The 23,720-nt window shown below is 35.4% G+C and overlaps 1 protein-coding gene across 4 annotated transcripts in view; it reads right to left on the reverse strand.

Annotated features, from left to right (window-relative positions):
• ADK (adenosine kinase) overlaps positions 1-23,720 on the reverse strand; it is a 486,415-nt gene that overhangs the window by 205,539 nt on the left and 257,156 nt on the right. The gene's annotated exons all lie outside the window — the stretch shown is intronic.

Below are 23,720 nucleotides of genomic sequence, written 5' to 3' on the forward strand. Positions count from 1 at the left end.
TAACATACCTAGCAAGTGTAAACATCAGTAAATAGTTAATGAATGAATAACTAACTTAAATGATTAAAATATCTGGATTCAAAATAACTTTGAAAATTAAAAAAACACTCTCTATACTGTTTATGATTATATGCTTTTATATTACTATTCTTCTTTTACTAAAACCACTCCATAACCAACGCTATTTTCCCATGTCTAGTAACACTGCTGCTGGTTTTACTCTTGGATGAACCACATTCTACCCTCCTGCTGTTACTGAGAGATGCATTAAAGCAGGTCACGTGGTTTTTTCCTCATGTCAACAAATGATGGCTCAATTAGGCAGATAAGTATCTACAGCCCTCAGCAGAATCTTCAGTCCATTCTCAGCAGTTTAGAAAAGCACTCTGGTTAGCATTAGAGCTAAGGAAAGGAACACTTGTAATTCTTTAAGCATTCAATTAAATTTTTAAATTCAAGCCTGGCTATTGAATGTTTCCAAACACAAACAGGGTGCAAGTAGACTTTCATCATGAATGAGTACTCTAAAATCTGTGTGTATGTAAATTTCTTAATGAAATGAGATGACATTTCCGATACACTGTTGGCAGTATAAACAATTATGGATGATACAATTTGCTAATTTTCTCATCAACAGAATAATTCTTTGTCGGGTTGCTTATAATGGGCAGTATTTGCTTCCACTGAACCAAAGGACTTCCAACTAAATGATACATGGAGCTATTGCTGAGTTACCTTGTAAAGCCTTACACTTAATGAAAGGAAACCTCAGAAATGCAGAGTACAAAAGAGAATCAGGGCAGAAAAGTTCCCAGAGTATTTAAATACTTAAATATTTAGTACTGGATTTATTTACTCTTCTCTAAAAATGCCACCTACCTAATTAGATTTTTCACACCCTAAAAAATTATAAATACTAAAAGGAGTTTGGTTAAGGATGATACATTACCAGCTCCAGAAGTGGTAGAATTACTGCAAAGTATCTATATATACTCAAAATACATAGCAGTTTGGAGCCACTTAAAAGCAAATAAATGTACCATAGAACAGATCAATATAATAACAGATATCGTATATCACAATCTTGAGACATGGAGAAAAACAATTATATTCATAGAATTGATAAATAAAACCATGAATTTATACAGCTATATCTTTATCTGAAAGAAAAAATCTAGAGAAGGTCTCACTCAATATTTCGTTTGTTTGTTAAGATTCACTGCTGTCCTTGACAATTCTGGATAAATGATATATCACTAAACAAAGTTTCAATAATACTAATTGCAATACTAAATTTATCCAAATGAAAAAAAAGTCTAGTCATTTTATCACTGTTGCCAGTACAATGATGCAGTGTGAGACATCCCTCAATAACATGCAAAAAAGAAATATTCATACTGCCTTTTAGTCAACCATAAAACAACAAAGTAGGATGAGATAGGCAATATGGTCTATCTAAATATATGAACAGATCTAGAGAAAGACTATGTTGAAGTTAGGAGTTATGTTAGTGTTGATAGGTTATGAAAGAAAGGTAAAGGCAAATGTTAATACTACCTATTAAGAGCTCAGGAACTGAGGTCAATGAACTTTAATTTTTTAGGTCACTATTGATGAGATAAATGTGTCACATTCATGTGCTACTGAAGATGAATTTATTGAAGTCTCCTTCCTCTGACTCTACGTCATCAGAGACAAAATATTAACTTCCAATGCAAACTTATCCATGGTTAGAGAATGTGCTGATTAAGCAAACACAAATATCTGGGCAATGTGATAATTACATTTCCTATTGTAAACGAATAAGGTGATCTATTGGTTTTCACATATCACTTTGAACTTGGTAAACTGAATCATCCCCGTCACCTCTCTTTCTCTTATCCAACAATCAGCCTACCAAAAATATATCCAGGGCTTCCCTGGTGGCGCAGTGGTTGGGAGTCCGCCTGCCGATGCAGGGGACGCGGGTTCGTGCCCCGGTCTGGGAGGGTCCACTGTGCCGCGGAGCGGCTGGGCCCGTGAACCATGGCCTCTGAGCCTGTGTGTCTGGAGCCTCTGCTCCGCAACGGGAGAGGCCACAGCAGTGAGAGGCCCGCGTATCACACACACACACACACACACACACACACACACACACACACACACACACACACACACACACACACACACACACACACACACACACACACACACACACACACACACACACACACACACACACACACACACACACACACACACACACACACACACACACACACACACACACACACACACACACACACACCCAGGACTTCCCTGGTGGTGCAGCAGTTAAGAATCCGCCTGCTAATAATGCACAGGACACAGGTTCGAGCCCTGGTCTGGGAAGATCCCACATGCCACGGAGCAATTAAGCCCATGTGCCACAACTACTGAGCCTGCACTCTAGAGCCTGCGAGCCACAACTACTGAGTCCACGTGCCACAACTACTGAAGCCTGCGTGCCTAGAGCCCGTGATCCGCAACAAGAGAAGCCACCGCAATGAGAAACCCGAGCACCGCAAAGAAGAGTAGCCCCCTCTTGCCACAACTAGAGAAAGCCCGTGCGCAGCAACGAAGACCCAACGCAGCCAAAAAAAATATATATATATACACATATAAATTTATATAAAAAAATATATATATATCCCGAATCTGACCCATCTTAAACATCTCCACCACTAGTGTAAGCCACCATCATGTATTTGCAAGTACTATTGTAACAGCCTCCTAATTGTTCTCCCTGGCATAAGTACCATCTATTTTCTTTCAAGGAGCTACCGTGATTTAAAAATGTAATACAGAATATGCCACTCCTTTACTCAAACTCTTCAATAGTTGCCTGACTCACTTTGGAAAAATTTAAAACCTTATGTATCTTAGAGATCTAACTCACAGCTGCCTTTCAGAGCTCATCTCCTTCCATTCTCCTTGCAGTGTGTCTCACTGTCCTCCTTTGCTGTGTTGCAAATACTAAAGGCATATTCCCACGTCAAGGCCTCTGCACTGCTTCTGCCTGCTTGAAATGTGCTTTCCTCAGAGAGCTACATGGCATTTTCCCTTAATTCCTCAGGCTTCTTTTCAATGTCACCTTACCAGCAAGTCATTCTCTATTCAATTCATCGAGAGATGGTAAAATGGGATGGATATAGCTTAAAAGCAGCTCAGAAAAATAAAAACAAATATAAACTAATGTTTATAACAACTTGTTTGTAATAGTCCCAAACTAGAAACAACCTACAGGTCCCTCAATGAGTGAACAAACAAATTGTGGCACTTCCATACCATGGAATACTACTTATTAATAGAAGAGAATGAACTACTGATACATGCAAGAATCTGGATGATTCTCCACAGGATTATGCTGAGTGAAAAAAGCCAATCTCAAAAGTGAAATACTGTATGATTCCATTTATACATTTTTGAAATGACAGAATTATAGAGAAAAGACTAATGGTTGCCCGGGTTAAGGGGTGGGACAGAAGGTAAGCGGGTGTAGCTATAAAGGGGCAACATAAGTGCTAGGTACTGAATGTCTGTGTCCCCCCCAAATTCGTATGTTGAAGCCCTAATTCCCAGTGTGATGTTTTTGAGGTGAGGCCTTTCAAGGTTATTAGATCATGAGGGTGGAAGCCTCATGAATAGGATTAGTGCCTTTATAAGAACAGACAAGAGAGACAGTCCTTTCTCTCCACCATGTAAGGCTACAGCAAGAAGGTGGCCACCTGCAAGTCAGGAAAAAGGTCTTCATCAGAACTCAACCATGCTATGCTGTCACCCTGATCTTGGACTTCCCAGTCTCCAGAATTGTGAGAAATAAATTCCTATTGTTTAAGCCACTCAGTCTGTGGCATTTTAATATAGTAGCCTGAACTAAGACAATTAGAGATTCTTTTTTTTATTGCATTATTATTTTAACATCTTTATTGGAGTATAATTGCTTTACAATGGTTAGTTTCTGCTTTATAACAAAGTGAATCAGTTATACATATACATATGTTCCCATATCTCTTCCCTCTTCCATCTCCCTCCCTCCCACCCTCCCTATCCCACCCCTCTAGGTGGTCACAAAGCACCAAGCTGATCTCCCTGTGCTATGCAGCTGCTTCCCACTAGCTAGCTATTTTACGTTTGGTAGTGAATATATGTCCATGCCACTCTCTCACTTTGTCACAGCTTACCTTTCCCCCTCCCCATATCCTCAAGTCCATTCTCTAGTAGGTCTGTGTCTTTATACCCATCTTGCCCCTAGGTTCTCATGACCATTTTTTTTTTTAAGATTCTATATATATGTGTTAGCATACGGTATTTGTTTTTCTCTTTCTCACTTACTTCACTCTGTATAACAGACTCTAGGTCCATCCACCTCACTACAAATAACTCAATTTTGTTTCTTTTTATGGCTGAGTAATATTCCATTGTATATATGTGCCACATCTTCTTTATCCATTCATCTGTTGATGGACACTTAGGTTGTTTCCATGTCCTGGCTATTGTAAATAGAGCTGCAATGAACATTGTGGTACATGACTCTTTTTGAATTATGGTTTTCTCAGGGTATATGCCCAGTAGTGGGATTGCTGGGTCGTATGGTAGTTCTACTTTTAGTTTTTTAAGGAACCTCCATACTGTTCTCCATAGTGGCTGTATCAATTTACATTCCCACCAACGGTGCAAGAGGGTTCCCTTTTCTCCACACCCTCTCCAGCATTTACTGTTTGTAGATTTTTTGATGATGGCCATTCTGACCGGTGTGATATGATATCTCATTGTAGTTTTTGTTGTTGTTGTTGTTTTGTTTTTTTTTGCGGTACGCGGGCCTCTCATTGTTGTGGCCTCTCCTGTTGCGGAGCACGGACGCGCAGTCTCAGCAGCCATGGTTCACGAGCCCAGCTGCTCTGCAGTATGTGGGATCTTCCCGGACTGGGGCACGAACCCGCGTCCCCTGCGTCGGCAGGCGGACTCTCAACCACTGCGCCACCAAGGAAGCCCCCTCATTGTAGTTTTGATTTGCATTTCTCTAATGATTAATGATGTTGAGCATTCTTAATGAGAGATTCTTGTGATGGATATGTTTAGTATCTGAATTATATCACTGTCATTACGATGTTTGTGAAATTGTATTATAGTTTTATAAGAGATTAACTTTGGGAAACTGTGTAAAGGGTATATGAGATCTCTCTGTATTACTTCTTACGATGACGTGAATCTTCAGTGATTTCAAAATAAAAGTTTTATTTAAAAAAAGGGCTTGGGGCTTCCCTGGTGGCGCAGTGGTTGACATTCCGCCTGCCGATGCAGGGGACGCGGGTTCGAGCCCCGGTCCAGGAGGATCCCACATGCCGCGGAGCCTCTGGGCCCGTGAGCCATGGCCGCTGAGCCTGCGCGTCCGGAGCCTGTGCTCTGCAGCGGGAGAGGCCACAACAGTGAGAGGCCTGCGTACCGCAAAAAAAAAAAAAAAAAAAAGGGCTTGGACACAGGAGCCTACACGTTGTGTTCAAATCCTGGGTTAGCCACTTACTAGCTGTGAGACCTGGAGCAAGTTAATTAACATCTCCATGCTTCTGTTTCTTCAACTATTAAATGGAGGAGATAACAGTATCTGTACTCATAAGGTTATCTGAGGTAAATTAATGTATGTAAAGATCTTAGAACGGTATGTGGCACAGAGTAAGTGCTACACAAATATGATCTATTATTAACAATTCTTCAGAGAATATTTTCTGTTATATTGTCTATTATAAATACAATCCTTATTCTCAACTATGTTCTAAATGCCTAAAACACTGTCTAGCACATGATAAGCACTTGAACTAATGAATGCTCCTGAGAAATGTATTTGCTTCTAGTGCACTGATACATTCACTCTTCTGAATCTCCAAGTTTGAGAATATCACCTGTCAAATTTTGTTTTTATATTTGTATAACTGATTATGGATGACCACAAAAATTTTCCTCTGTATCAGAGAGTTTCTCCTTCTTCCCTTCTCATGAAAACTTTCTTGGCTTAAAATCCATTCATATTATATCCAACTTGATTGAAAGAGCTGATGGGTATATTTTTAATCTCTTTCTTCTCTGTATCTACTACAGATATGAATTGTGGTTAATAAGGCCACTTGTCTTAAGAATTTGCAGGTTTCTTCAAATAATTCTAACAATCTCTTTTATGCATATAAAAATTGATCAGAATTAATGGAAAGAATTGAGCTATTTTGTTTCAAGTTACAGTACACGCATATATTAACTATATAGCCAGGCTTCTGTATCTGTGGAAGCAGAAACACCTTGATATGGAGGGCTGATTGTACCACACCATTTTATATGAGATTTTAGCATCCAAGGATTTTGGTATCCTTGGTGGGGGGACATGGCTCCTGAACTGATTCCCCACAGATACTGGGAGACGACTGTGTAATTATATATTAACTCTAAACTATATATATAATATATATTAACTATACATATAACCACATATTAAACTGCTATCATGTTAAATCTCAAGGTGATTCTAGGTAACATAATTTAATGCTGTAAGAAGCATAAAGTCACTGTAATAAGACATTTCACAATTACACCAAAATCAGTTTCCTAATTGAATAGTTTGAATAATATTCACTTAGAAGGTTGGCTAAGTGTCATTTGGGACTCTCCACTATCTGAGTCCACTTTAAAATGTTTTTCTCCTCAATTTCTCCTCTTTTACTAAAGAATAATTTATCTAAATTTTTGATTGGAAATAATTTCAAATGCAAAAAAGTTCCAAAAATAAAAATTGTACAGGAACACCCATATACATGTGCCTTTCACCCAGATTCCCCTGTTAACATTTTTACCTCATTTGCCTTATGTATTTGCACTTGCTATTATTCCTTCTCGATTTGAGTGTATTTTTCTAATATGTCCTTGTGATTAAATTGAGATTATGCATTCTAAGCCAGAATACTGCATAGGTTATGTTGTGTCCTCCTCAGAGAACCTCATTTGTAGGCACACAATGGCCATCCGACCCTCACTGGTGATCATAATTTTGATCACTAGGGCTTCACATATCCAATGCATTACTGCTATTTCTTTTTGCCCCTACAACTAATAAACATTCTTTGGGGAGCCATTTTAAGACCATGCAAACATCCTGCTCCTCATCAACCCGTCCTCTTAGATGTTGTATCTACTGATGATTTTTGCCTGATCTAATCTTTACCCAAAAATAATATCAGGTTTGTTTTCATTTTTGTTTTTCTCCAACTCCACCACACCTTTCACATTTGCCATTCAACTTTCAGCATTCTACTGTTGGCAAGATGCCTTCCTTTTCCTTATTTCCTTCCTTTTTCTTCCTCCATTCCACCTATGATTGGCATAATCTCATAAAACTTTTTCTCCCAGTGGTTTATAATTCATTACTGTATTTAATTATATTGATGCTCAAACTGTCCCAGATTTCGCCAATGGAATACCTTCAAGCTATCTCCTATATAATTAAGATAAACCCTCCATCATTGTTTTGAGCACTTCCTTTGTGACATTACAAGATGTTCACCTTGTATGTACTTGGCCCTAGACCTGGAACCTGCCATTTCAACATGGAGTCCTGGTTCCTTTTAGTGGTGCTGTGGGTTGAATTGTGTCCCACAAAAAAGATATGTTTAAGGCCTAACTGCTGGTATTACTTGTGATTGCAGGCTTACTTGGAAATAGAGTTTTTGCAGACATACCAAGATGAGATCACACTGTGTGGGCCCTAATCCAATGACTGATGTCCTTATTAGAAGAGGGAAATCTGGACATGGACACATGGAAAATGCATGTGACAATGGAGGCAGAGACTAGAGTTATGTTGCCACAGGCCAAGGAACTTCAAGAATTGCAGGCAACCACTAGAAGTTAGGAGAGAGGCATGGGACAGATTCCCTCTTTGTCTCTCCAAGATCAAGAATTAACCAACCCTGTCAACACCTTGATTTCGAATGTCTGGACTCCTGAACTATGAGAGAATAAATTTCTGTTGTTTTAAGTTTCTGGTAATTTGTTACAGCAGCCCTAGGAAACTAATAGAGTGGGAAATAGTGCTAGCTGTGTCATTACTACTTGAGCGACTTTGCTCTTTTGCCCATTTGGCAAGAGAGCTAGGAAATAAACGCATATATATTCACATAAAAACACACACATATACAAGTACACACACACATAAATCACTTATACACAGGAATGTGTATATTTACACAGATACCTCTAATCCAATCCATTCTCACAGCATTCTTTTCTGTCTTCTCTCATTCTATATTTGTGTGTCCATTTTTCCACAGTGATAACGCAGGATCCAAACAATATTAAGTCAATTACTCATTTGCTCAAAATAGTTTCAGCATTAGTTTGCCCATACCACCAAAATAAACAAACCTTAATAAAAAAAGTTCAGGATTTGTATGCAATACTCTTCTCCTCTCCCACTCTGCCCCAAATTGAGGACATGTAATCCAATATTGTGCTCATAAATTACTTGGCTGAGTCCTCCCTTCTTTCTTCTTTATCCTTCGGTATACAGTATTCATTTGACTTTTGATAAACAATTAAGTTCATCTGTTTTAGTATGCTTACAATTTTACATCCCCTGTCCTACCGATGTCATTCATTTTCCTTTAACCTTTGAATAGGCAGGGTATTAACATGCTATCAAAATTTGAAACTATACCAAAAAAATAAACTCCAGGAAGTGTCATGCTCACCCACATCTCTTCCATCACTCTTTCTGTCACATATAGGTTACTGATTTTATTGTTTTCTACTTTACCCTTCCTGCATATATGCATGTTTTATTTTCCCTTTTTCTTACACAAAAGGTAACACTATATATGTTCTTTTGTGCTTTCTTTTTGTGTCATATTTCCTGGAAATCAATCCACATCTGCTTATCAAAAAGCTGCATAGTACTCTATAGTGTGTATGTACCATAGTTTACTCAACAAATCTCCTATGATTGGTCATTTATATAGATTCTAATATTTTTAAATTATAAATGCTGCAATAAAAAACCTTAGCAAATTATTTTAATATGCCATAAGGATTGGATTCCTGGATTAAACTAATTCCTATCTGTGCAGATGTTTTTCTTTACTCTCATGTGTAATGGGGTGTGGGGGTCTTGTGGAGGAATATTTAATGACGAGCAAACATTCATTAAATATTAAGAAACAAAAATCATATTATGAAACAGTAGATACAGTATGATGTAAATTATATAAAAACTCAAAGGGACAAATGTATGCACAAAAAATAAATGTGTGATGGGATTATGGGGGATTTTAATATTCTTCTCTATACTTTTTACATGTCTCAAGTTTAATGTAATCATCATGTATTATGTTTATAATAGCAAAATAAAAAATAAATTATATTGTTAGAAGGAGAAGTTCTATTTTTGGTAGTCAAGCCGACTCAGTTACCATAACATAGCCCTTTTGCTGAAAACAACAACAAATGATGAGTTAACAAAAAAAAGAATCTTTTTTTGTTTTGAAATGCATTGCTAGGTTAACATAGAATACTCAGAAAGCTAAAACAAAGTAAAAATGGAAATTCAGGGAGATAAGCAAATACTCAAATGTCTTTCATTCTGGGGACATGCCAAATCCCGTGAATTGAGCTTTAGGTTTCACAGCCATGTACAGAGCTGCCAGTAGTGTGCTGAAAACGGCTTGTGAAAGCAAACCATACATATCTTTTCCAAATTCATGTTCAATGACTTCACACTGGTAGCTTGAAATCAGCCGTAATATAAAATTAGAAAATATTAAATATCAGGACTTTTTTTTTCCTCTAGAGAGCAAGTTTCAAAGTATTTACCAGCACACTACTAAGCCCAAGGTTTAGGAGAGAAATCCTAGGTATATCAAAGATAGGGAGTCTATAGAGATCTCCACATAAAGCTGGAACTCTGAAGAGCTGCACACTTAGTGTAAGAGTGAAATAGAAGTATGCCTTTCCTAAGGAAAGAATCACAAGGAAATTCTCGTTTCAAACTTGATGCTAGGTGGAGGTAAAAATATCTTCCCTGAAAATTTAACCACAAGCCCACCCTCATGAAAGTTTATGGGTCTACAACTCATGTTACCTATGCAGCCCACAAAACTTTAAGCCTAAAATTTATCTGAATGCATTCCCAGGCCACCAGTATCCCCAGGCTTTTGGCAGATTCCCACGCAAATCCTCTCTCAGGAAACTTATCTTCATCTCAGCCTCAAAATTACTACAAATAATGAATATCAGCTCACGAACAAAACGTAAGGGAGCCTGAATAAGAGCCAGCAGAACCAACAGACAACAAAATCAGAACTGCAAAAGTTTTAACTATTAAGCTAGGCACAAAATAGAAAATAAGATTAATGTATGTAAAGAAATGAAAGGATTAGAAACAGAAGGAGTCAGAGTTTATCAAAATGATGAAACAAGAAACACATTTGAAAGAAATGAAAGTGAAAAATAAAGTAATGGATATTAAAACTCAATGGACAGGCATAAAAGAATATTAGACACTACTGAAGACACAATTAGAAACATCAGAATATAAATCTGAAGAAATTATCCAGAAAGTAGCAAAGAAGACAAATTATGTTAAAAGGTTAAGGGATGTGATAGAATGATTAGGGATACATATGTGGTTAATCTATAAAGAAAAACATGGGAATAATATTCATAAAATTCAAGATAATGGTTACATTGAGGGTGGAAAGAGACATGGAATCATAAGGATCACATAGAGATTCAAAGATACTGGTAGGGCTTCCCTGGTGGCGCAGTGGTTGAGAGTCCGCCTGCCGAGGCAGGGGACACGGGTTCATGCCCCGGTCTGGGAGGATCCCACATGCCGCGGAGCGGCTGGGCCCGTAAGCCATGGCCGCTGAGCCTGTGCTCCACAACGGGAGAGGCCACAGCAGTGAGAGGCCCGCGTACCACACACACACACAAAAAAGATACTGGTAATGTTCTGTTTCCTAAGACGGGTGGTGGGTACACAGGTTTTTAAATTATTTATGTAGTTTTGGCTGCATTGGGTCTTAGTTGCTGCCCACAGGCTTTCTCTAGCTGTGGAGAGCGGGGACTACTCTTTGTTGCCATGTGCGGGCTTCTCACTGTGGTGGCCTCTCTTGTTGCGGAGCTCAGGCTCTAGGCGCGCAGGCTTTAGTAGTTGTGGCACATGGGCTCAGTAGTTGTGGCTCACGGGCTCTAGAGCACAGGCTCAGTAGTTGTGGCACATGGCCTTAGTTGCTCCGCAGCATGTGGGATCTTCCCAGACCAGGGCTCGAACCTGTGTCCCCTGCATTGGCAGGTGGATTCTAAACCAGCGCGCCAACAGGGAAGTTCCCAGGTTTTAAATTTTTAAATGAAGTTTTATTTGGGAATAATTTTATATTTATAGAAAAACTCCAAACATAATAAAGAGAGTTTGCATATGCCCTTCATTCAGTTTCCCCTAATGTTAACATCTTCCATTACCATGGCACATTTGTCCAAACTAAGTAATCAACTTTGGTGTATTACTATTAACTAAAGTCCAGACCTAATTCATATTTCACCAGTTTTTACACTAATGTCCTTTTTTGTTCTGGTTCCAATCCAGGAAACCACTTTGTACTTAGTTGTCATATCTCTTTAGTCTCCTCTTATCAGTGACAAGTTCGTAGTCTTTCCTTATTTTTTATAACCTTCAGAGTTCTGAGGAGTAGTGTTTGGTATTTTGTAGAATTTCCATCAGTTTGGATTTGTCTGATGCTCTCATGATTAGATCAGGGTTATGGGTTTCATGGAAGAATACAAGATACTACAAGTTCATTTTCCCTGTCCTAGGATCAGCCATTTCTCCAAGGAACCCTGGATCCTTTTAGTGGAGAATAGTATTTTCAAACCCAGATATAGGTGCTGAGTGTGTCTGTTGCTATTGAGGTATCACTGCTTCTAAGCCTTCTCAGTTGACAGAGCTAGGAAATACATGTATGTACACTAGCCCATGTGTACACATGTACCTGTAATTATTTCTCCATCTACTCATTTATACATATTAAGCTGAACATAAATTCATACTATTATCTCCAACTCTAACTCAGTACCACAGGGTTTATTTTAGCCTTCCCCCCTGGCTTATCTTGTTTATCTGTAACATCCCTCTCTGACAGTGAGAAACCTGAATCCCACCATCCATCATTTATTTAGATATTTATCCAACTCCAGTATATATGCAAAGTGGGCTCAGAGTTATTAAAACTCATACTCCTATAAGAAACAAATCTGCCCAGTAGAATACAGTGTTTCTATAGTGTTCCTCTGTATTTAACTTAACATTTTCCAGTCAAGACACCATTTTCCAAAGTTACTTAGGTCAGCTCCTTTTTTCTACACCCCTTCAGTGAGGTGATGTCATATATTTGTAACACAGGTTGATTCATTTGTCAAAGTCCGCACTAATCCTAGGATTCCCAACATTAAAAGCATTTGCAGGTTAACTCCTTGTGATGTACAGTTCTATGGGCTTTAACAAATGCGCAGGATCACGTACCTACCACTATAGTACCACACAAGACCAGTTCTATCATCCAAAAAATTAACCTGTGTCTTCTTTGTAGTTAATGATTTTCTTTCCCTATCACTTGTCATTTTAACATCTCAATGATTAAAAATCAGAGTATAAAAATTAAAAGTCATGATTCTTCACAAAATAAAACCTAAAACTGTGAGGAGAGTCAATGCTTAAAAGTTATGGTTGAGTGCTTATAATCTATCACTTCAGAGTTCTAGACTGGAGAAAAGACATGTGAGAGTATGAGATCAACTTTACATTGTTCATGGTTGGGAGTTGGGTTCTAGTCCCAAGCACCTATTTTATACATTTAGAAAATATTCTCCAAGGAAGGACCCTGTAAGCTTTGCTGACACAAATGTTTAGGATTGAATTGTAAATGGTTTACTAGAAACATTTTAAAAAACAAAAACAAACCCACAACTACAGTGTAGGGACAATAAACTAGAAAATTATCTTACAGACTACTCAATTTGGTATATCAATTATGTGACTATTTAATCTTAGTAGATACACTGACAGCTACCCAATATCATAGATCTGAAGAATTCAATTTCAGAAGGATAGCTCAAGTAGATTGACAGTTTAAAAAATATAATAAAAATCTTCAGCTTGCTTATTTGCACCCTCTCTTAAAAGAAAAAAAAAATGAGGTTTGGAAATTTCCATTTTACTTACATTTAAGTAGTCTGTTAAATCAGTACAGATTTCACATACAATTTGAGAATCATGTCCCCAAAGGCAGTATCATCTGGAGATATGGTTAACTATATGGGTCTAAGCAGCACAATCCACTTACTGGCAGTATTATCATCAGTTAAAGACTTTAAGTTTAGCTTTCTCCCCCTGGTGGTAGTATCTGTGTTAACGTTTTAAATAATATTTGGCCTCTTCTAAAGGAAGCACTTGTCTCCTATAGTTCCTCTTTTTTTTTTTTTCCCCAAAATGCAATTACAACCATTGTATCATTGTAAATTACATGCTGGGGTTATCTCAGTAGGTATCTGTCAAATGTAAAACTTACAGAAGGTTTTCAATGTAATAACGATGTTTTATCATTTTAATTACAAACTCTTTAAAAAACTTCCTAAACTGTACCAATTGGGGTGGTCTAAATTAACAGTATCTTAGCAGCCCAAGGGTAGTAAAAATAGATTGAACTACCAAATTTCATCATACTTATAGCAGCTGTCTTCCTGCCTCTAGGAAGCTAAGTATTTAACAAAGCAGACAGCTTGGCATTGGCATCTGATTAGCGCTGTGTGTATTGTCAGATAGAATGTGCTTGGCTCTTTTGTTCCAGGGTTTGATTAAAAATCTGGAGAGCAGTGGCATCATGTAACTTTATTCTTAAGGCTTCTGAAAGGTAAATAAACTGTGATGCTTCATCCGGTACTGTACATGAAAGACTGATCAATGATTTTCTGGTAATATATTTTATCAAACCATAGAAAATTTAAATAAAGGAATTCTTTTCTTTTTGATACATATACCAAAGATTTATTGAAGCAGGCAGATCTTAAAATCTTTTTAATTAAATATTTTATATATTAAAAACAGTTTCACAATAGGTTGCTTTGAAGCATATTGAGTCCTATAATTAAAATACTGTTGGTGGGGAGGAAGAATGGTCATTTTAGAGCACATAAGTACAAGATTCTATTCCTAAAATTATCAACAGTATAGATGAAGATTCACAAAAAATTTTCAAATGCATATGAACATCTTATTGAAAAATAACACTTTCTTGTAAGAATAATACTGTTTTGATGCAGATGCCCAAACATTAAACTATAAAAGGGTGACTCTCATTACCTCCTCCCCACAAATTTCTTCGAAAATTAATTACAAATGATTGTGCTTACTGGCAGAGTTCAAAATCAGTAGAGTCCATGCAAACAGTCTACTTCAATGAGAAGTACATTCTTTTACTCTATCAAATCCATCGGAGGTAATCAGACTAGATGTTTTATTCAACAGGGCTGAAGAAAATTGTTCTACAATAGGTTAATTCAAAATGGCAGCATAGAAAATGCATCTGTCAGTGGGGATCAAATTACAGGGCAAGCTCCTCTCAATGCTTAGAAAAACAAGTCTGCAGTTCTACAGATTATGTGCCTGTGTGTGTTTAAAGGGGTGGGAAAGGAGCTAAATATCTGAGCTAACCTCCAATTAAAGTCAATCATAAAAACAGCCAATTTAATGAGTGCGGATTTCTTTGGGTAATTATAACACCAACCACTTTTTTCTCTTTTAAATCTGTAATTCTGCCTTCTTGTTATTGCTTGCTTTGTCATTAATCGCCTCAGGACCTTGATTTCCTAGCAACAGACTGCCACCAAACATTTGGCTCCTGTTCAACATTTCCTTTGTGAAAAATGGCACTGCTGTTGCCGCCTGGGCTGCTGCAGCTAGACTGGCTGTGTAAGTGCTCTAATAATGTATTCTACTGAAAAAAAAAAATCACATGATATGGGGTGCGATGACTGAGCTCAGTTAATTACTGAGCTGGGAAGTTTATCTACAATCTAAAAGCTGTTGAGGAGTAGGGGGATATAAGGATTAAAAAGGTGCTCCTTCCATTATCAATAATTTGCAGGTGAGAATTTACAAAGAAATATTTTATTCTTGAGTTGACAGGTTTCTGTTTAAGTTTATTTAGGAAAGGGTACAAAAGGCCAATGTCCCTCAAATGTTGCTTGACAAATTCTTTCTCCACAAAATAACCCCAAACACACAAAAGAATCACAGAACAGTTTGCTGCAATTTTAAAAAGGAAATTAACCTAGGTATCTGTCAGCTGTTTCTTTTCTACTTAAGGCAAAAATCATGTGTATATGTAAATATACTATGAGATGACAGAATGAGGTTTTCATTCACAATATGAACACTAGACACAATGAAAATAGATTAAGTTATTGTTTTGATATATTGTACACCTAAATAACTATTTTATAACTCAAGACAAGAGAAAAAAGACGCTTATCATTATTTTTGAAATGATTCAATTGGGATTGAAAGAAACCGAACCTCATAATTGGAAACCCAGTGATAAGGTAGACATTTTGTCATATTTTTTTACTTGGTAGATTTATCAAGATTCTCCATTCCTTAGAAATACTACCACTTCCAGTAATGATAGTTACGGAAATTAACATGGCATGTCAGAGATGGTTCGCTGAAAGCTTGCTTTAGTTCTCAGAAATATGGCTTTATAAGATTGGCATGTTTCAGGATTGCTGTCAGGGTATGATAATTTAACATACCCAAGGGTACACTAAGTATTATGGAAGCATCTGTGAAACTAATAAGTCAGTGGACATTCCGATTCTTACCAATGTCTACATACTATATTAAAAAAACTTTCCACGAAGTATAGTCCCAATTTGGCTCATCTGAGGAAGTAAAAATGCTACAGTCTACCTGAAAACATCACAATGACCACCCTGACAGACTGAAATAAAAATGACTTTAGGGAATATTTACAAAGAAGCACTAGCATTATTAGGTCTTTGGTTATACTCAGGTAATGAAAACATACAGATATTTTTAAAAGAGAGCAAATGGTTCAAAGATATTTGAATAATTTTATAGAATTCTGCTCTTCTATCACTGGCACTAAATACATCATTTCACCACTAAGTCTGATTCTCCACTTTAACATATTTTTACAAAAAACAATTCTTGAGTGATATAAGGAAACAAGTATAGAGGCACAACTAGAAAAGTTTTAGAAATCCAGAATGGACATTTTCTAATATGGAACTATAACTGGATTATGTATCATTTAATTCACTATTTACTATAACAGAGGTTCTTGAACTGGGCTCCATTAATTAGCAGAAAGGCTTTTTGAATCTATGAACTACCAAAAATTATATTAAAATTTTATGAGTAAATAAATTTTTCTGGAATGGTTCAAAACTCAGAAAAGATTAAAATCTACTACACTAAGCACATCAATCTACCTCAGAAACGCTAGTCAACATTCTTAAGCAAAATAATATTTTTAAGATTCAATTTAGTTTATTATAGCTGTCAAATGTTAACCTTAAAGGAGCTACATATCTGTAAAAATAATTATTTTTGTAGGATGAGTACAGAATATATGGTGCTTTTTTATTTTATATATGTGCATCTTTCTGAAAAGATTGAACCAAAATATTTTTGGTGGGTTACTATACATTTTATATTTTATTTGATTGTGACAGTTTATGTCATGTCCCTTAAACTTAACAACAATAGTAAAGTTGGTCTTAAATTGTTTATAGAATGAAGAAAGAAATAATACTTTGAAAAATGAATACACAAAATGACTAGTCAGGACAGCAGAGTTAAACAGGGGTGGGAGGTTACACAAAATTTATGTTTGGGCTAAGGGTATTATAGGGAAAGATGGGAGAGAGTTACAGGGAAAAGCGTTCAAGCGTTTATCAAAATTTAAAGAAAAACTTGTGTCAGCAATCTGTATAGAGTACAAGAGGAATGCAATTTGGAAAAGCAGCAATCTATCTTTCAGAATATCTTCAACTATTTAGGATTTGCTAATGTTTCTAATTGTATCAGGACAATGTCAGTGAAAAAGTTAACATGAATATGTCCAAGTGGTAGAGAAAACACATGACAGACACAAGAGGTTAGAGTCAAATGAGCCCTGTTATATAGCTGAGAAACCTGTATTGGTCTGAAGCTGGATAACAGCAAATATGGATTTAATATGCCTGAGTAAGTACTGGAAAGGAAGAAAACTGTTTTCTCATTTTTCATCCCACTTTACCAAATATAATTTTAAAATCTTCATCTACAACATGTCATTCAGCCAAATCAGAAAAAAAAAAATTAAGTGACATTTTAAAGAACTGACCCCAAAACATGGTAACATTGTATCTAGAACAAATAAATGAGAACAAAAGCTCAGAAGACACTCTTTAGAGTACCTGCAAAAGAGAAAGAGGTAATAGGAAGAAAACAAAAAAGACTTATTATGACTTCCACTACATATGTCAAAGAACAAAGATATAAATTCATTATTTGTCTAATTAGGAACAATTATATAATTTATAGCCATAATACCTGAATATCACTGAAACCATTATGAGATGTGGATACAAGATTGAATGCAGGGACCATGGAGAATAACTGCTAATTGGTACAAAGTTTCTTTTTGTGGTGATGTTAAAGTTCTAAAATTATATTACAGTGATGGCTGCAGAACTCCGTGAATATACTAACGATCACTGAATTGTATGCTTTAAACCAGTGAACTTTACAGTATATAAATATCTCAATAAAGCTGCTATAAAGAGATTAAATCCAATTTAATTTATCTAGAAGAATAGAGACAACAGAACATATGGGTTAAATCATATTAAGCTATAAAGATTGTATACAGTAAAATATGTCAGAAAACAGATATACTTCTACAGATACTAGACTATGTCCAATTTATATACAATTTCAAAGATGTGACAACTAGCACATAAAAATGTATACTGTCATCACAATGTCTATAAATTTTCCCTCTCAAAGATGTTTATTAAAGAGATTTAGTAAACATTTTCTCAAGCAATTGCTGAGTGGTCTGAAATACATAAATAAAGTAAACTGAAGTGTAAATATTTCAGTAGATGGTTTGTTAATTCATTTGAGGCTCTATATAAGAACCTACTGCCTTAATAACTAATTGCTATACATACGTTTATTTTCTTACCTTCTAAGGCAATTAGCACGTAGTGTGGTTTCCAACCTCACATAAAATTCCAAGACTGCATTATAATGTCACAAATCCAAAACACAAAAACTTCCAATCTTTATCTTTAGAGCCCAAAACTTCTTTAATCAACACTATCTTACTTTTCTAAGTAAACAGATTATCTGTTTAGCTGAAAATAACCTTACTTTAATATTTCATAGATTCCCTCCTCCTAGTAGAGTTTTATTTTTGACAACTGCTAAAAGTAAGACTTAAGAAAAATTATAGGAATATAGGAGTAAACTGCTCTACTTGGAGAAAATATTTATCTATAAAAATTCAAAGTATTAGTCTAAAAAATCATACTGTTAAGAGTTTAACTTGCCAGAAAAAAATTCTAGACAAACTGAAAATAAGTACAAATAGAATTTCTAAAAATCACATTCTTGTTTGAAAAATTTTCTAGTATGAATCAAAGATTGTCTCTAATAAGGAAGAAGTAAGAACAGTAACCATTTGTGTAACTCACTGGACATCAATAACATAAGGAAAAATTTTTTTAAGTTAAAAATTAAACTCTAATACTAATGCTTAAGAAGCAATACAACTATCAGTCTTTTTCTTTGTCTCTATATTATATCCAAGCTAAAGGATAGACATTTTTACCACATAGTTTTGGGCTTTACTTGAAGGGGTATCAAATTGGTACATAAAACTCTAAATTCCTGCAAGACAAAGATTCATATATATACAACAACCCCCTTATCTGTGGGGAATACGTTCCAAGAACGCCAGTGTATACCTGCAACTGCCAACAGTACTGAACCCTTTATATACTACGTTTTTTTTCATCAGCACTATTCTTGCACTTTGCGGCCATTATGAAGTAAGATAAGGGTTGTTTGAACACAAGCACTGTGATACTGCAACAACTGATCTGATAACTGAGACAGCTACTAAGTGACTAAAGGGCAGGTAGTGTACAGTGTGGGGACGCTGGACAAAGGACAGAGCAGGATGGCACAAGATTTCATCAGCCTACTCAGAATGGTGCACAATTTAAACTTATAAAATGTTTATTGCTGGAATTTTCCATTTACTATTTTCAGGTTGAAGTTGATCATGGGTAACTGAAAGCACAAAAAGTAGAACGGTGGATAAGGGTTGGAAGGAGGGGCGGGGGTTGGGTGTACTACTATACTAAATGTCAGGAATTATATACAAACATGTAATGCTCCAGATAGAAGGGAAAAAAACACATTTTTCTTATTTTATTTTTTGAATTTATAAATGTAATAGTTAATGTCACCTATAAGGATATTTTAAAAAATTTTTAAAAAGGCTTAGAAATTCACAATTATTCCCTAATGAAGTCAGTGAAGCAATCCAGAATAGTATAGTCAAAAACCTGAAATAAAAAAATGCAGAAATAAAGCCAAATGATGATCTCTGATTTGACCAATACAATGGGAGTTCCAATACATAAGCGTTCAAAAACTGCATTTAGAACACTGATAAAATGAAAAGTCAGAGGTAGTTCAACCATCCAACTCCTTAACTAATAATCTCAGAAGACTATTATGAAGATTAATAAATTCCAAAAATGCCTTGAATTCATTTATAGCTAAATGCTTTATAAAGAACTGTGACCTATGAAGTCATTATCATTCACAATTAAATAGCTTAAACTTAAAAAAAATCCATTTGTTTACTTATTTTGCCAAAGTACATTCATTATAATAGTACAGCGTTCACAAGATGATATTACAAAGGCTTTTTCTATGGTGTAATAAGGTTTTATGGCAATGAGTTTAAGTAACTGTCCATAAGTGAGCAAAACTTTTCTATTTTCACCTATCCAGATTTTTTTTGGGGGGGGGAGTAGTACAAATCTCATACATATATATTAAATTAATAGGTATCTTTCATTTCCTTGTACATTACTCTAATTTCTATTAGGTCACCATTACAAGACAAATTCATTCCCTTTCATTAGAACCTTTCTCAAATTTTTTCATGACAATGTTAGAATACTAGATGATACAATTTTGAACATAATCAAATGTCTTTTAAAATTCCTAATCATGTTATACTGTAGAATATTTTTTAGTAAATGCTATCAAAAGAAAACCAAATCCTAAAAAAACAGCAATTATATTATTTCATTATACATTCATTCTAATTTGTTATTCAATGTTCACTGAAAAACTTCTAATATGAAAATTCCAAATGATCTCATAGACTAGATTTCTTATAATTTATCAACTCATTTTAATGAATTTAGTTATTGCTTTCACATTACTGACAAAGATATTTAATTGTGAGTCTAAGTAACAGTTCTACAAAGATAAATTATTACTCATGTAGTCATTAAGAATTTTAGTAGAAAACCCAACCAGGACAAACAAAGTGAGAGATGTAAGACCTAAATAGTTGTTATTGATTACTGCTTGTCCTTTACATGCAAAAACTCCTATTTCTTACCAAATATGGGAACTCTATTCCTTTCCTCCAAGGTTGTACACTTCTCCAAACCATGTTTCCTCCAATTATCCATGATCATACCTCCCGTTATTCCAGAAGCAACTATTAGTAACATTTAAAACTTTACCCTCACAAAAACTGTATTAACCAAAATGGTAAGATTGTAGACTGAAAAGAGATAAAAGCAGTCAGATGGAGTTATAAATTAAAGACAGGGTAAAAGAAGATCTGTAATAAGCCACTGGAACTGGAAAAATCACAGAAAGAAGGAAATATGCATAGGAGTCAAAGGAAAATTCAAACTACTGGTCCCATATTCTCAAACAATTATTGACAAACTATGATTCACTATTCTTCCATTATAATGCTTAATTTTGAATTAGTAAAAAAGAACACACATTGGGTGACAGTTTATGCAAAGTAAGTCACATGGCACTGGAAGCTTTTGTTAACTTATTTCTTAAATATCTGTTTGATCTCTAAAGTTAAAATTTCTCCCTATGTAAGCCCAAACTTGCAAGCTGATTAGTGTTTTACCATGTATTTAAAACTTGGAACCTTTTTCTCATTAAAAACTCTTTAGAAATAATGCATAAATTTCTGTGCAAAATCCCACTGTACTCACAATGTAGTCCAAAACACTATTAAGGACTGACTGATAATATTAGAAAAATTACTATACATGGATGAAAAGTTATCTACTAGCTAAGAGCTTTTAAATTTATTTTTAAATGATAAAGTGACAGCTAGATAATTTTATAGAATCTAGAACAGTAATTTAGGGAGTTTCTTAGGTTGAATCAACCTTAAGACTGTTCAAATTCAAAGAAAAAGTCAGGCAATCTGGCAGAAATAGTCATCTAAAAAAAAGGAAAAACAAAACCAAACAGGAAATTTCTAATTCCAACCAAGACGAAAAGAATGAGGAATGGATTTAAACAACTTACACAACTATAAAATTGGACAAAACATAGGAAATATCAATTTTGAGAAATTGGACAGTAATCAAATAAGGGACAAGATAAGGTGATCCCTACAATTATTCAAACTTAATTCCTAGAGAGAATTTCCAGATTGCAGTCAGGGCAGAGAGAACCTAAACAGAGTTCAGTAGTCTCCATTCAGGAAAGCCAAGGTAGCTAGCACGTGCAAGGGCAGCATACTGGAAAGGAGAGAGCCATTTGAAGAAAGAGGTACAAAATGAGAACTCAGGATCTGCAGGGCTTTCCCAAGTCTTTAGCATATGTGCATTAGGAAACAACCCAATGCCATGGCAAGAACCAGAAAAAAACACATATGATAGAATTTGCAGACAAGGGCATTGAAACAGGTGTTACAACTATATCCCATAACTTTAGAAATGGCAGACAGCAACACAAGTATGTAAAGCAGACAGAGCAGGAGTAAAAAAAAAAGGCCCAAATGTTTAAACACTGAAAATATAAAAATAAAATGAAAATAACTACAAATATCAAGAGGCAGGATGAAATTAGAGTGCTAATTTTCTCACTTTTCACAGCACATTAATATTGCTTAAAAAAGAAAATATATGGTTTAGAAATTTAATGGCTCCAATTTCCTCATCTTTTTCATAAACCTTTCCTAAATATCATAGTCTTAGAGGGCTAGTGTAAGAAATATTTCATATAAGAGAATAAACAGACATATGCCAATCTGATTATAAAGGTAAAGAGCAACTAAGATTTACGTTTTCAACATGTAATTAGCTATTGGCATAACCAGTAATCCCTAAAAACCTACTAACAAAGAATTCAGTTTAAACATGGAAAAACTGAGTTTATATGCTGTAAGTGGGACACCTGCTATGAAGGTAAAAAAGATGTCAACACTTCATTTAAACCGAAAGAGAATACTGGTATATGCATATTCCATTTCGACTTTTTATTAGGAAAGTTTTTGCTGTGAATTGCAGATTCAATGCATTATGTGACAGAGAAAATGAGGAAGGTTTTGAATTTTCTTAACGCTTGTGACCATTATTAATTCATGGAACAGTGAGAAGAAGAGTTGAGTATGTAGATCTAGTTTATTTTATGTAATGCAGATAGACATCTTACTTATGGAAATGTGTTAGATATATTGAGCTGCTTCTTCAGATCAAGAACCTTTTGTATAAGGAGCTCCCACAATTTCAAGTTGTTGAACCTCTGAAGTTTATGATGATGATGTAAGACGAGTGCTGACACTACAGAACCTGAAAGTGTAGAGAAGCCAACCTGATTTCTTGAAATAAGTAAAGACATACATATCTACTCTATCTAAATTTGCAGTTTTCTTATTAAGACTAGACTGCATGCTCTGAGCTGAAAGGGAATTAAAGATTTAAAAGAAATGCTGAAAGTCTGTGGAAATAATTTTACATTTCAGAAGAAATTTCACAGATTTTGATGAATAAGAAGTATGTTCTTAGTTGTTAGCAGAATAAATATTTGTTGAATGTTCACCAACAATATACAGCATCTACAGCATCCCAGGTATCCAATATGAGTCTACTATTTTCAGAACTATTTAAAAATAGCCAAACTCTGAACAAACTATAGATTTACCTGGCAATGTGAAAGAGCATTCTTTTATGAAACAGCTGAAACAGAAACTAAGAGCTAACAGCTACAATCAGATATATCAACTGGAATACATTTTGATACTTGTTTCTGGCTGAATATACAAGTCTCAGAAGTAGTTCAATTTTATTAATTTGAACAAAACTGATCACTCTACACTTTATACAAAACTGTACCTGAATAGTTGGTAACATGACCTTCCTCTATATAATCCTCTCAATGTAAGCATTTACTTGACAGTTATAAAGGGGTAGGATTTGCTATACAGAGGAATCAATAACCTTGTAAAGCCTACAGCAGTGCACGTAAACATGCTGTAGGAGACATTAACACTAGACTGAAAGAAATAATTATATTTTCAATAAAC

Source organism: Delphinus delphis, chromosome 16 (genome assembly GCF_949987515.2).
Source record: "Delphinus delphis chromosome 16, mDelDel1.2, whole genome shotgun sequence".
Classification (NCBI taxonomy): Eukaryota; Metazoa; Chordata; class Mammalia; order Artiodactyla; family Delphinidae; genus Delphinus; species Delphinus delphis.